Consider the following 14,888-nt stretch of genomic DNA (forward strand, 5'->3'; position numbering starts at 1 on the left):
TTTGTTTTTGATATATATCCTGATAAAAACATGCTCTAAAATAAAACCCTTCAAGCTAGTGAGCTCAGTTATTTGCTGGGACTGTTAACACTCAGTAGATTGTGTTAAACTGAAATTCCACTGATGAAGCCTGCAACATAAATTATTTCCTAAACTTTTGTGGAAGACGGAATGATAGCTTGTCTGAAGAAATATTCATTTTCAAGACAATAATGTATTATTTTATCTAATTAATGACATAGAAAATTTTTATAATAAAATTTTGTTATTCACTAATACAAAACGCTGGTTGAGCTTCACTCGGGTGCACCCCCTGTTCTTTAGAAGGTGGGGATATGGGTTGGTGTGGTTGATCTGAATGTAAGTGGCTCTTAACCTCTACGTGCAGCTTCACATTTTCCACTTTGATGTAGGTTAGAGTGGTAGACCAGACCATCTTCCTTCTTTTTCTGGGAGAAATTCCATTCCCCTGATTCCAACAGCTCACATTTCATACCGTCTATCCATGAATCAGGTCAAGGGTTTACTATAAATGAGCGTGCTGATAAAACAACTCGAGACACTTCATCTTCTAAAAAATCTGGCTATGGCTGTGTCTCCGGTCCCTGCATTCCCCAAGTAGTTAGGCAGTAAAATATACTCGAAACTTCCACTGAGAACCATAATTTTCAGTTCTCCTAAGTTCTCCTAGTCATTTACATTAACCATACAATTGTCTGAACACTGCAGAAGAAAAACCACTCCATAGCCACATCAACATCATCAACTTCAGTCAATTTGGAGTAGCAGCTTAATTTTACGTGTTTTGAATCATGCCTTGAGCAACTTTTTTTTCACAGACCATTGCAAAGCTGCAGGGAAAAGAAAGATTAACCTTCCAAACTAAAGACCACCGTTGTGAGCACCACGTTTTCTGCCTACACATTCTACATTCTTTTTCTTAGGTAAGGTTTTCTAAAACAACAGACATGTCAGAGGTAGACTATATTAGCTCAAACAAAGCATTTCTCTAACACAGTTACAAGACCTTAAGATCAGTACATGGGCTAAAGAAAGCGAGCTATTCTGCATATAACGGGTGTAGCTAAACTTAGTCTTCGTCTTCTGTAGGCAGATACTTCAAGTTCACTTCTTTATGCTTCTTTTTATTTCTGTATATCTTTCTGGTAAACAGATGGAAGAAACTTTAAATAGTACTTCAGGTGAAATCTCACCAATGCCTTTTACAATACTAATACTGCTTTCCTTTCTCTACTGCAAACACCTTACTTGCCATAACCACAGATCATATTGTTATTGAGGAAATAGCCTCAAGTTGCACGAGGGTAGGTTTAGGTTGGATATTAGGAAAAATTTCTTCACCAAAAGGGTTGTCAAGCATTGGAACAGGCTGCCCAGGGGAGTGGTTGGGTCATCATCCTTGGAGATATTCAAAAGACTGGTAGACGTTGTGCTGAGGGATGTAGTTTAGTGGTAACTTGGCAGTGCTAGGTTAATGGTTCGACTTGATGATCTTAAAGGTCTATTCCAACCATAATGATTCTATGATTCTATATTTGTGATTTTGATCGCCTCTTCACATTGGTGGTTCACATATTTTATGTTCTTCCTCTATTATTTCCACTCCGTAAGCACCAAAGTCTTGCTATTATTCCTGAACCTCACACTTCCTACTGTTGCATGTCATCCCACCTCTTTTACTCCAAAGTTCAGTTCTCCACTTTGCTCTGTCTGATAGTCTGTGCCTCTTCTGTGCTAATCACAATTTAGTATCATTGTAAACTATTTTACTTTTCATACTAACAATTTCACCTAACAGTATCACTTGCACTCTTTTCCTACCCACATTACAATTCTTGTGCTAGTCTGTCTTCATTGACTTAATAAATAATTTCCTACGGGAATGACTTTGTAGTAAATCTGATGTCCGTATATATTTTAGCCACTACATTTTCTTTGTCTAGAGAAACTATCAATTTAGCCAAGAAGGGTACAGCATCACCCTGGCATGATCTGCCTTTGCTGAACCTACCTAGAATTTTATTTTACTCCTGATGTATATAATTAATTATACTTTGACCCAGATTTGTTCTACAATCTTCATGAGGTAAGATTACTATGCCTGTAATTCTCCAGATCATGTATCTGCCTGCCTTAAATATATGCGTTTGTTTTCCTACACCAAACACAATATGACCGATGCAATGCAGTCTGATGGACTCCTTAAAAATACTTGCTAGCAGATTACTTTTCTGTGAGGAAATACTGAGTTCAAGTATTAGAAAAAAACTTAAATGACATTTTTTGTGGTCATGTGGAAAATATATTTCAATAATATGTGGAAAATGTATTTCAATAATCAGTGGAAAATGATGAAATTGCATTTTGCTGACCTCTTTGGTTTGCAATGGGTAGCATTTAACAAAATTAATAAATAAATAATTCATGAATATTTATAACCCATCTGCTTTGAATATAGTCTATCAAATTTAAATGAGACAAAGGATTAAAGCTACAATTTAAAAGCTTAAAACTAGAAGGGCTTATTTTTAACCTTAGGACAGCCCAATATTTAAATAAGACCAATTGGAACTGGGAATGGATATGAACTCTTAATTGTATTAATCTCCTTATACTGTTGTGCATTGTTCTGAATCCGCAAAATATGCATAGCTTCTGAATAGCCTGACACTTTGCTTTGCATTCCGTGTTATATTTTAAGAAATACATATCATGTATCACTTGCTAATGGTTTCTGTGGGAGGAGATGAGTAATTAAGGACTTGTGAAATTGGGGCAGCGTACGTTTTTATAACTGATAACATAAACTCTCAGGATGGCTGCAGTTCAACAAAGGGCTTAGCTTGCACTGTTTTATAAATAAGCACAGGAAATTAGATTAAAATTTTAAAATTAGATTGCCAAGATTTTCAATAGTGACCATAAGATCCATGTGTCTTGCTTTGGGTCTGCCGCTATGAAGGACTTTTTGGAATCCTGATGTTTGACACCTTTTGAAAATATTTCAGTTTTAGAAAGTCTTTTGTTTGTCCAATGTAAAAATCTATACTACATTTTTGAGAAGGATTTAGCTAGACTTGAAAATAAACAAACATAACAAGCAGGACTACTCTTTCAATTGCATTTTTGGTTAGACATGTTACATGTAACTAATTATGGGATGTAAATTTTCTTTAAAAATGTCACTCTTTAAATAGTCACTCAAGTCCTTCTATGTTTTTTTTTTAGTGTAAAGCATGTATTTGTAATACTGATAGGCACAAACTGAGCCTTACAGATCCTCCCTCTTCACTATTGCTTCGCAGTTTCATTTAGAAATTTAATGAATGTTTAAGTTTCATTGGTTTTCTTTCCTAAACGTTGGTAGAATATGAGACAATGCCACTTACAGTCCTGGAGAATTTATCTGGCATTTGTGAACAAACCAGTCCTGTTGATTGGGGCTTAGATGCTGAGTTTCAGGCAGAAGATGAAGGAATGGAGACATTTTTTCTCCTCCAGTGCTGAAAAAGATGTCTGGTACCTGATAGCATCACACAATCCACTCAATGCAGCTGAGACACTAAGGCAGGCTTGTAACTATAGCTTATGACTGTGTTTTGAGATTCAGGGGTACTTCCCAAATTCCTTTGAAAGCTCAAATCGTGTTTTGATTTGGTGTTGGAATAGAACCTGAGCACTCCATCTTACCACTGTTTCGTTTCCAACAGAAGAAAATCAAAGTGGGAGGGTGAGGACACTGGTGTGGATGATGGGGGCAACAGCGAAATTTTCAAAATACGTTTTACCTTAACAACTACACCATGTTTACAATGATAGATCTGATTTTAAGGAAAGCCTGGAAAATTCTCTGTACACAATTTTCTCTTTTGTAGAATGAGAGAATTGGAAAGATCCTGGGTGTGTATCTCTGTTGCATTTTTGAAGCAGGATGAAAAAAATAAAAATCAAGAGAATGAAACTTCATTCCCCTTTTCTTAATTTCTGAAGTCTATTTTCACTGAATACTATTTAATTGGTTTAGTTGTTCATGAAAGAAGAGTAAAAAACAGTCTTGAAGACAGAAAATGTCCTAGTACGTGTTACACATGAACTTGACCATAATTAAATGTTTGTAACATAGTAGCAGGCAATAGTAAGAACAAGAAAAATAGTTGAATGTAAGGCTCAGTTTTTCTTCTGCTGCTGTTTGAACCTTTCCTATCATCTTTACTACTTCAAAAGCAGATCCTTCCAGAACTTCTGTACAACATCTAAAAGCTTATCTAATACCTGCATTTGACCATTGTACAGGGAAAACAGCAACATGGACAAAATGTTTCATGAAAAATGAATTTTGAAATTCTTCTTATCAAGAATATTGTCAACTGCATGAAAATGGAGATTAAATATGCCAGTCTTTCTATTCTCCAGTCCTGCTCAACTTCCTTGAATTACTAGCCTGTGTAAGAGGATTTGGGACATTGGAGCAAAAAAATAAATGGATGATTATTGCAGTTGTTATTGGAAACAGTTTAGATGAGCTATCAGGTGAGTATGTTTTTTGCTGTTCTGGTGGTATAGATGGCAGGAAGAAAGAAAATTCTTGTCCAAAAACATTTGCTTAATGTATGCTACATCTACTTTGAAATTGCTCTGTCACTTCTATCTCAACAGGTGAAATCAGTCCCAGGGAAACTGTGAAGGAAGTTTGTCACTAAGAATAAACTGTGGTCTGAATTGGCAATCCTTGTTAGATTCCTTCCTTTTCTTTCTCTCTTCTGTCCCCAATACATAGATATACATTTACAAATGGCAGTACCAAAATTAAATATCCAGACAGGACTTGTACTGTGTAACCAATCTTCCATGGCTATGGATGGTCTATGTAAAACTATGTTGATGGCACTGTACACTGGGTAAGGCCACTCAGTTGCTCCTTCTGCCAGTCCTTCCGTGTCTCACAGCCATCAATTTATACATGTTAGTTTTATGCATTAAATTCATGTAGTGTTTGGAGGGTAAAATTAAATGCTATTTAAGATAACAGTCAAACACTATCAACAGCTTTGAAGGTGGGAGGGAAATAGCAGACAAAGCCACATTTACTTCGATTATACTGTCTCACTGCTCATCTGAAATGAAGGAAATGCAGCTCCCAATGCTGTTCAGAGGGAATCTGAATGCATTTGTGGGTATTGTGATGCAAGTGGAAATAGACTTGAAGTAAATTCTCTGTGTGGAGGAGGAATCGTACAACAGCAAATCTTTGTCCTCTGCTATTGAACCTTAAAGCCAAAGTTCCTGTGTGTGTATTTGTACACCATAACTAATTTAACAGCATACAGACTGTATGTTAGGTACATATACAGAAGATTTCAGTATGAAAAGTATTCTAAATGCTTCACGTAAAACCTATTTTTTGCTACCTGATTGTCTGTACTGCAGTTCCAATCTATGAGGCAATTAAGTAAGAAAAATGATGTCTTTAAGTTGCTAAACCAGGTGTTATGTAAAATAGAAGATTTTGGTTTTCAAGAATAGTAGATGACTGTTTTCTTAGACAGTATATTAAGGTCTACATTCTCAAAGAGTTTTCTGGACTCAGGCCCAGAAAGTGAGTAAAGTGTTGTACTGTAAGTTAAAATGGAAGTATTTTTCCTGTAACTAAAAAAGATAACATGAAGTACTTTGTCTTGTCACCTCTCAGAATTGAACGTAAGGGCACAAGAATTTCTAATCTTCATTAACACACAGTCTGTAGTGAAGCTCTCACGGAAAAAAAAATCATTTGGAAATGATGCAACTGAATATAATTTAGGTCCACTAGATAAAGATGAAGAAGAAAAAAAGACTAATGCAGAACTTTTTATGTTCAATGATGCATTGAATGCCATCAGCTCTTATTGTTGAAAGACTCAGTTGCCATCAACATATATGAAAGTTGATCTTTAATATCTCCCAAGTACTGAACTCCAAGAAGAGATACAGAACTAGCAATCAACAGAGATAAGAAGAGATATTAATTGACAAAATATTTCTGCCAACATAGTACTTTCTTAACTTTTCAGTTGAAAATAAGGGATAACTTCCTCCCAGTGGAAAGCACAGTGATGAACCCAGCACAGAAAATAAAGATTATTAAAAAGACACATCTAGATGCTATAAATGCTTACATATTTGACTGCTGCTGCCCCTGCAGCTTAATCTAGAGCTGGTGTTAGCTACTCACAGGCATGTATGAGTTGAACTTCCAGGGGGTCGAAATCACAGAAATCAAATCTCTCACTTCTCCCCATTGTTATATTAAAAAATATGGATATAGGCAGGTGCACCTCTCACTACATCTTTCTGTGTTTTATGTATGACCCATGGTTGGGAATGCGTGTTTGGAGACCCTGGTGCATGAATGCTGAAACAGGTGTTCCAGGAGACACAGGTAGAAGGATAGCTGCTTTACAAATCTCAAATTGTTTTAGGCACAATTTGGGCATCTCTCAAAAGAGCTGGACTTTGGGGCATGCATAGCACCAGAGTAATACAGGTCTAAGAAATTCACTGTGGCAGACTAATACAGGTCTAAGATGTTTGAAACTACCGGTAGAAAGCAAGGTGTTTAAATATTTTGCGAGAGTTGAGGATCATGCCTTTGGACTTAGGTACTGAAATACTTTCTTGAATGTGTTCTTAGAGCCTGATCGTTTCTGTTTAAGAACTAATCCCATTTATTTTATTTACTATTCAGTCTTTTGTGTGCGTGTATGCAGTTTAAAAAAGTTGTCCCTCAAATGTTCCTAGGAAACTACAAATTTCTACATATCTGCTTTTTGCCCCATATAATAGCTATGAAATTCAACTGGAAACTGCTTTCACAAGATTCCTAAGAAAAGCAAACTGTGCTACGTATTTCAGTAAATAACTCACCTAAGGTGCAGGAAGAAAAAGAGTGGACTTATTTATACAGAGCATTACATTGCTTTTTCCTTTACACAACAGAAATGAATTAATTTCGCTGATTATTGGCTGATTACTCATGTTGTATTTCTGGTGAGTTTGGAGGGTTCATTAACTAATATAAGGATTCAAGACCTAATGTTAAATTAAATTAGAATATAGATGAAATAAGCAATCCCAGAATAATATCATACTATATAAAGATCACTAAATAATGATGCTATCAAAGTTCAAACAAATATATTTTGTCAAAGGTTGTAATTCCTATCAAGAAATAATGAACGGTAATCTTTTTTTATTCACTTTTCATTTTGGTAGGTGATAAAGGCACCATTCAAGAGAGGAATCTGTAGTGCCAGTCCTTTCCGATTTGCCAAGGAAGCTTTCTTCAGATCAAAAGTAAAAAGGTTGTTGGAACTGTTAATGGAAGTAACTATAAACCTTGGAAGTACAAACCATTTCCAAATTAGTACTACCTCAGTCTTTTTCTTACACACAAGGCAAAATTGCTGTTCTCAATAGTAAGTTACAAATATATTATTTTTCTAATGTCATTATTTTACTGGATAATGGAAAGCTATCAGTTTTGCACTGTGCTTCTTTTTTTCAAAGAGGTTTTTCGAATTTGAGCCAACTATTAAAATAACATTAATATATTTTGCTTTTAAGTGAAGCATTATTTCAGGTTATGCTTTCCCTGTGTAAGTAGCTGTCATTTCAGCTAACATCACCAACAATGTAGTTTTCCTGCATTGTAATTGCTTTAGGCATGACTGTTTTCTCATTGCATGCAACTACATTTTCTTATTAGAAATAATATGTGCTATATGTAGAAATAAACCTATACATATAATACTTTATTAGAAATATTTAAGTTAGAATTAGCTAAGTGATGGCTTGGTAAAAAGAAATGTCTAGATTTATTATTTCTCAAGTAAAACCTCCATAGACATATATTATGCTTTCATGGATCCACACTGAAAATGGAATTATCAGTTTATTTCAAACTACCACTATTTCAAGAGCATTTTGTGATTCCTGCTTTCTTAGTACAGAAGTTTTTTTCCTAGAAGACTCAGCAAGATTTGTATCTACAATGAGCTTTTGTTGTTACAAGTAGGAGGAGTACGAGCCAGACACTGGACCAATATCTCATTTCTTGCCTTCTGCGGGTGTCTATTAGCATATAGGAAGCCATTTGTTCATAGCCTTAAAATTATTTTACTTGGTTTGGAGGGACGGTCTTGTTGACTTGTTTCCTTATCAAGGCACTGACATGAATCAACAAGAACACAATCCATGCTATGCACATGAAGCCAAGGTGGTCATCATAGTGAACTGTGTATTATACGTCACCACTTACATCTAAATGTGAGAAACGTGAGTCATATCTTGCAGTTTCACATTCCTAGCTATGTAACATTCTTGGACTCCAGGTTCCCAAAACATAAGGATCATAAATCTTGCACGCAAAATATCATGCTAGTATTTCCAGGGCATAATACCTGTTTAAATTGTCATGACACAAATTAAGTCAACGTGGCTATTGCAGTAGACACTGTTGGAGGATTTGGTGTAACAAATCTTAGGACCCTTCTGTTCAGGCTTTAATGAGTTAACTGTTCATTTAGGCTGAAGTTTCTTTACCATCAATTTAATTTATTGTTAAGTTTTCTCTAATTTTAATGTGCTATATACAAAGCATCTTCTCCAGTATCTCACCTTTAAATCAATTCTTTGCTTCCAAAGCAATCAGCTCATCTTACCTTAGTTTCAACAACATGCCTACATGAGATTCTAATAGCTAAATAATTTCCTTTTTTTGTTCTTTTAGACTTATTGGACTTGCACACTGGAAACTTTTTCTTTTGCTTCTCAGTATCTGGGGGCTTCTAATCAAGTACTTCTGAAACCATTGTGTCCTTCAGTTTTAACTGCATATTTTGGTTGGCTTTACCTTGAAGACTTTAAATTCTCATTGGCTTTTCAAAATATAAATTAAATGTTTCACCTGGAATTTTATAGAACATAGATGCTTTCAATACCTTTACTCATTATCTGTTAAGTATGTTCATTAATCAACATTTCCTATTTAAAATAAAAATGTATTATTCTGACACTTGTGATTATGGTCTCCTAGCAACTTTCTCAATCTGGCCCTTTTCATTTCAATGGGTCTAAGACCAGAAAAGAATGAAGCTAGCCTTAATTCTGTATGTGGTTTAATCCTTTTCTCCATGTGGCATAACTTTAATTTATTAAAGGAGTTGATATCTGTAATTTGATTGGACTAATGATAAAGTACAGTATTAAGCTTCCATTCTACATGTCAGTGTAACCTATATCACAGAAAGAAAAATCTTTTCCCACATATTCCCTTGGAGCCTGCAGTTAGCGGGCTGATTGTTTTCCAAACAGAAAGCTCCAGCAAGGCATCTTAAAGGAAAAACTTAATTCAATAGGATTTTTCAATACCTCAGTAAGAATCAACTTCTCTTCATTTTATGTGCAGCTCTCCTCAACTCAATGAGGCTGCATGAGGTAAATTTTCTTGTCCCCAGTTGCCAAGTACCTTCTCCTTTTTCAAGTCCTCCTTAAGCTTTTCTCTGAAATTACTTCCTCTTCTTTATATTTCTGTCCATATGTCTATAGCTTTTTTCTCCCGGACTACATTTTTATGTCTTGTCGCAGCTCATTCTTACAAAACTGTGTAAAGTCTTCTCCTTAAGCATCTGATCTTACAACCTCTGGCACCTGGGGGACAGCTGCACTGCTTTCAGAAGAACAGGAAAGTTTATAATGCTACAACAGTAGATCCTAAAAATAATAGTTAATACACCACCATATATATATTTTATATATATATATTTATACATGTATATACTTACATATGAAGAAATCCACTCTTCCTTACTATCAAGGCGCAATTTCTCATTCTTCACATTTCGGATTCACCCTTGAATTTAGGACTGAACAGATCTCTTTTTTTGTGTTAGTTGGCACATACTCCATAGCTCCATCTTTATGGATACACAAGGAAAGCAGGACTAATGACAACATCAGTGTTCATCCTTTCTATGTATACCAAAGCTACCAATTTAAGTACCTGAGCCTGTTCTTGACTTTAGATTTGTTAGTCATCCATATTGTTTACAACACAGTTAAATACAGACATACAGGACAAATTCCATAGCGCTCTGGATGGATAAGAGACTGGATGTGCTCAAGGCTTTAGCATGGGCTCATGTTTTTGTTTTTATAACCTGCAAAGGACAAATACAGGTAGCTCGAGCACACTGTCCTCTAGGAGGTATGCCAAATTCAGCTTTTCTTTGTTGACACACAGTGAACTTCCCAGTCCTATGTGGTTTGGAGACAGAGATAAGGTTGGAAAGAAAAAGCTTAGGAGATAGTCATGCTTAAACCCAGCCTAGGCTTTGTCCTAGTGTCCTCTCATGGCAAGAACTTGAATGGGCATCAGGAGATGACTTCTGTAGCACTGTTCTTAGCAAATTATATGGATTTTATCTTGGAAACAGAGACACCAGCAGTCTGAGCTCTGTTGTTTATTCTAGCAGTCACAGTAGGGAAACCATGCAGGGATTCTGCCCTGGAAAGAAGTGAACTGGAGAAGCAATAAAGAGGCAGAGAGCACTCTGGGAGGACTCACAGACCCTTCTGCAGAATCAGTGATGTCAAAGTTTGAGCTGATGCTCCTTTTACGGCTCCCTAACTTCTACTGATGTCCATTTGCTGTGGAGGTTAGTACAAGTAGGTAGCGTGCATCCTCGGTCTGTTTTTATCTATTATTGAGATCGGTTACTTGCACAATCTGTGAGCATAGTTGCAACACATGGGAAGCTTATCACATGAAATATATTTGAAATTACTTCGAAATTAAGTCTCTGTGGTTGTTTCTACGTATACATATAAATATACTCAGCTGAGCCCAAGCATTCAAAGTTTTCTTTTTCTGATGGATAGTGAGTTTACTAACACAGATGGGGACTGTGCCATGTAGACAGGCCATAGTAACAAAAGACACAGGCCCCGACAGGTTTGGTTATCTAGTATAGGCATAGCATAGCTGTTAGATCTGGTGAAATTCTGAATCTTACCAGGTCAACAAAACTCAGCTGGATCCGTATTTTGCTGTTTTCTCAGTCTTTGAACAAAGGTTTCTCGTTTAGGACTTTCACCAATTTTTTCAGCATCAAATTATATACTGTTTTTGTGGATACAGATACAAGATTGCATCTTGCTCTTAGTTCAGTGATTCACACACATTTGGAGATGTGTTCTCTCATTATGCTATGTTAAGAATAGTAGTGATGGAGTAAACAAAATGGGAAATAGACAACTTACAGCAAGACTTAAAAGCAGTACAAGCTAACATTTACTAGCTGAGTTAATCTGTGCATTTTGCTACTATCAGCTGCTTGTCTAAGGGCTAAATTCGACCCCATCTTGGAGTTATCGATGAAATTCATTCTCGCTACTGCAAAATAATTCTTTCTGGTTCCTGCTGCTTGACAGCTATGGTTCTGGTTTCTCTGCTTCAAACTTTCTCCATTCCTTTTCATTTTCACCTGAATATATTCTTTTCTTTGTCTCCTTTCCCTCCTTCAGCTATCAGAATTGAATTTGGTATCTACATAACTTAATGTAATGGAAATATAGTAGGGTGGCTTCTATATGCTATATGGAATAGAATGAAACAAAATTGCATACACTTGCAAAAGTAGCTTTTAGGCCCATCCTTTATTTCTGACTCGTTGGGATAAAACAGAATTGAATTAATAGTTAATTACTAGTTCTTATAAATGTAAACCCTAATTTAAAAAAAAATTAAAAAGGCCAAAAAAAAAAAAAGGCAAGTCTGTTAGACAATGGAAATTAGCAGCTGATAACTATGGGAAATTTCTATATTTTCAAGTATTAAGAAAGAAGGCAAGAAGAGAAGGAAGGAATGAAGAAGGGAGAGAGGAAAGAAGAGAAGAAAGGAAAAAGAAACGAAAGAATGAAGGAAGGAAAGAAAGAAAGACAACTGTGTAAACCAGTTACATTTTGTTTAACCTAAAAGGAAGATTTTTCTCCCCTGCACGTTATTCACTTATGCACTTGCTATGGAATCAGCATTGTGGGTAAGTTGATAGCCTGTACAGGAAAGGAAAGAATGGCAAGCTGATTACTTTATGGTTATTTCACAAAACTGATGAGACAGCAAATGATATTCAATCCTATTAAAAAGACTAAGCATAGCCTTTTTTCCCCCCTTTTCAAAAAAAATCCTACATTCCTTGCGCTGGGATTGGATGATATGATTCTACAATTCAGGGAGTCTGGAAATTACAGAACATCTGCAATGAAATTGGTTTTCTGTGGAAAACTGATGAATCACTTACTGCCAATGACTGGAAGGAAAAGTACTTGTTTATGCCCTTATGTAATGAATTTTTATGAGGTGAAGTTTGCTGTTTATAAAAAATATACTTTCAGTTGCTGTAGACGTAAAATAATAGAATTCAGAATTTAGACCAATGCATTACTGAAAAGACAGTCACTAGCAGAATATTGTCTGCTTACAAAATGACAAAAAAGGGCTTTTACTTCTATAATGGAATTAAAATTTCCATCCGTCCTCTAAGGTCTTACAAGAGAAAAAAATAACAGGGACAATATTAACACTGTTACCTTAGTTAACAAATCTTGAACTAAAACGAATGCTTTAATCAAAAAATATGTATTCTGCTTCAAAAAGCAGATCTGAGACATGGTATAGAAGAAAATCATGCTTCTGAGAAGTTCTTCAAAAAGCAAGCAATGTCTCTCTGTAATCACGGACAGCTAAGTACCTGCTCTTCCTTGCATGCCCCTTCACTAACAATCTCTATTAAGCAAGAGTTAAACTGATAGCTCGGGGGCAAGAACTGACCATTTGAAAGTGAAAAATAACTTTTCACACTCAAATGTGTCTTAAGACAGTTGTCTGTCTGCAAATTAATTAGTGGAGCTAGTTTTGAGACTTTAACTAAAATTATGTTTTTATATTCTGACATTGGGGGGTGGGAACAAGAGTTGAGTGTGATTGCTATGATCTTTTAATTTCTTTCAGTATCTTGAGGTATTTCAGTAAAAGATGTTGCTGTTTGAATGTGATTTCTTTTTTGGATCCTGCCAAATATTTCCAGGAATAACTGTAGGTCATTGGAAATGTGCAGATATATATTTTTAATGACTAATGCATTTTGCATTTGTATAGCAAAAGCTGTTCTGCTGTGTATGTGAAAAAGTGCTGTTTTTTTCATACTTCTTATCTTCTTGTCCTGACATCTATATTGGTTCTGCAAGTACTGCTAATGTGCCAGTCTTTCTTGGATCAATTTATATTTGTACGAAGATGAGTTTTTGGGGCAGTAAGCAACGGTGCAATGAGCAACCTGCATTCCTTTGTGCCTTGCCACACATCTACCACCTTTGAAATTGTTACATGGTGCCTGTTATTGCTGCTACCAGTCACCTGGATTGTGAAAAGGCCGCAACTGAGAAGGTCCATCTACAACTTCTGCAATGGCCAGGTTTGCTTAAACCTGGAGACAGCTGGCCAAGCACAGCTTGTTATCTTATTTTCCACAATGCATGTAATAGAAGCTGTGCCACTTCGTTAATTGCCTATCTCATGATTGCATTTGCACCATGCTCTGGCCATTCAAGCATTGCTTTTGGAGAAGAAATACTTCTTACCACATGGGACCATTTTATCTTCTGTATAGGGAATGAACAGCAGTGAGTGCAAAGCTTTTGCATGGAAAAAGCCCTCTTCAAAATCCTCTAGAGCTCTGATTTCTGTGTCCAACACCACTCACTAGCATCCAACACGCCTCTAGTCTGGCCCTATTCTTATCCTTTGTGTAAATATGGAACAAATCAGGGATGGGTCGTTATTACTAATAGTGTAGCAGTCACAGAGATGTTAGAGTCTGTTGTGAAAACTATTCTGAAGTGATGGTAATTATTTGCTCTCTGAATCTGTCTTTCAACCATGATTTGAACTATGTGACTTGACTATGTGGGGCAATTCATGGGATCCACAGTCTTTGGAACGAGCTTACATTGATGTAAGTGCATTAGCTGGAGTAGACTTAGGAGTTACCAATAAATACTGCGCTCGCGTCACACAGGATTTTGCTAATTACAGAGACTGTTTTGTGGATATTATAACCAGCTATGGTAATCACTCATATGACAAACTTACCTACTTACAAGGCGAAGTGCCGGGTCCTGCTCTTGGGTCACAACACCCCCATGCAGCGCTACAGGATTGGGGCAGAGTGGCTCGAAAGCTGCCCGGCAGAAAAGGACCTGGGGGTGTTGGTGGACAGCCGGCTGAATATGAGCCAGCAGTGTGCCCAGGTGGCCAAGAAGGCCAACAGCATCCTAGCCTGTATCAGGAATAGTGTGGTGAGCCGGACTAGGGAAGTGATCATCCCCCTGTACTGGGCACTGGTGAGGCCCCACCTCAAGTACTGCGTTCAGTTTTGGGCCCCTCACTACAAGAGGGACATTGAGGTGTTGGAGTGTGTCCAGAGAAGGGCTACAAAGCTGGTGAGGGCTCTGGAGGACAAACCTTATGAAGAACGACTGAGGGAGCTGGGGTTGTTTAGCCTCTAGAAGAGGAGGCTGAGGGGAGACCTTATCACCCTCTACAACTACCTGAAAGGAGGTTGTAGAGAGATGGGGGCTGACCTCTTCTCCCCGGTGACAAGTGATAGGATGAGAGGAAACGGGTTCAAGTTATGTCAGGGGAGGTTTAGATTGGATATTAGGAAACATTTTTTCACTGAAAGGGTTATTAAACATTGGAATAGGCTGCCCCAGGGAGGTGGTGGATTCACCATCCCTGGAGGTGTTTAAAAGACGGGTAGATGGGGCAC

The sequence above is a fragment of the Larus michahellis genome, chromosome 2, assembly GCF_964199755.1.
Source record: "Larus michahellis chromosome 2, bLarMic1.1, whole genome shotgun sequence".
NCBI lineage: Eukaryota > Metazoa > Chordata > Aves > Charadriiformes > Laridae > Larus > Larus michahellis.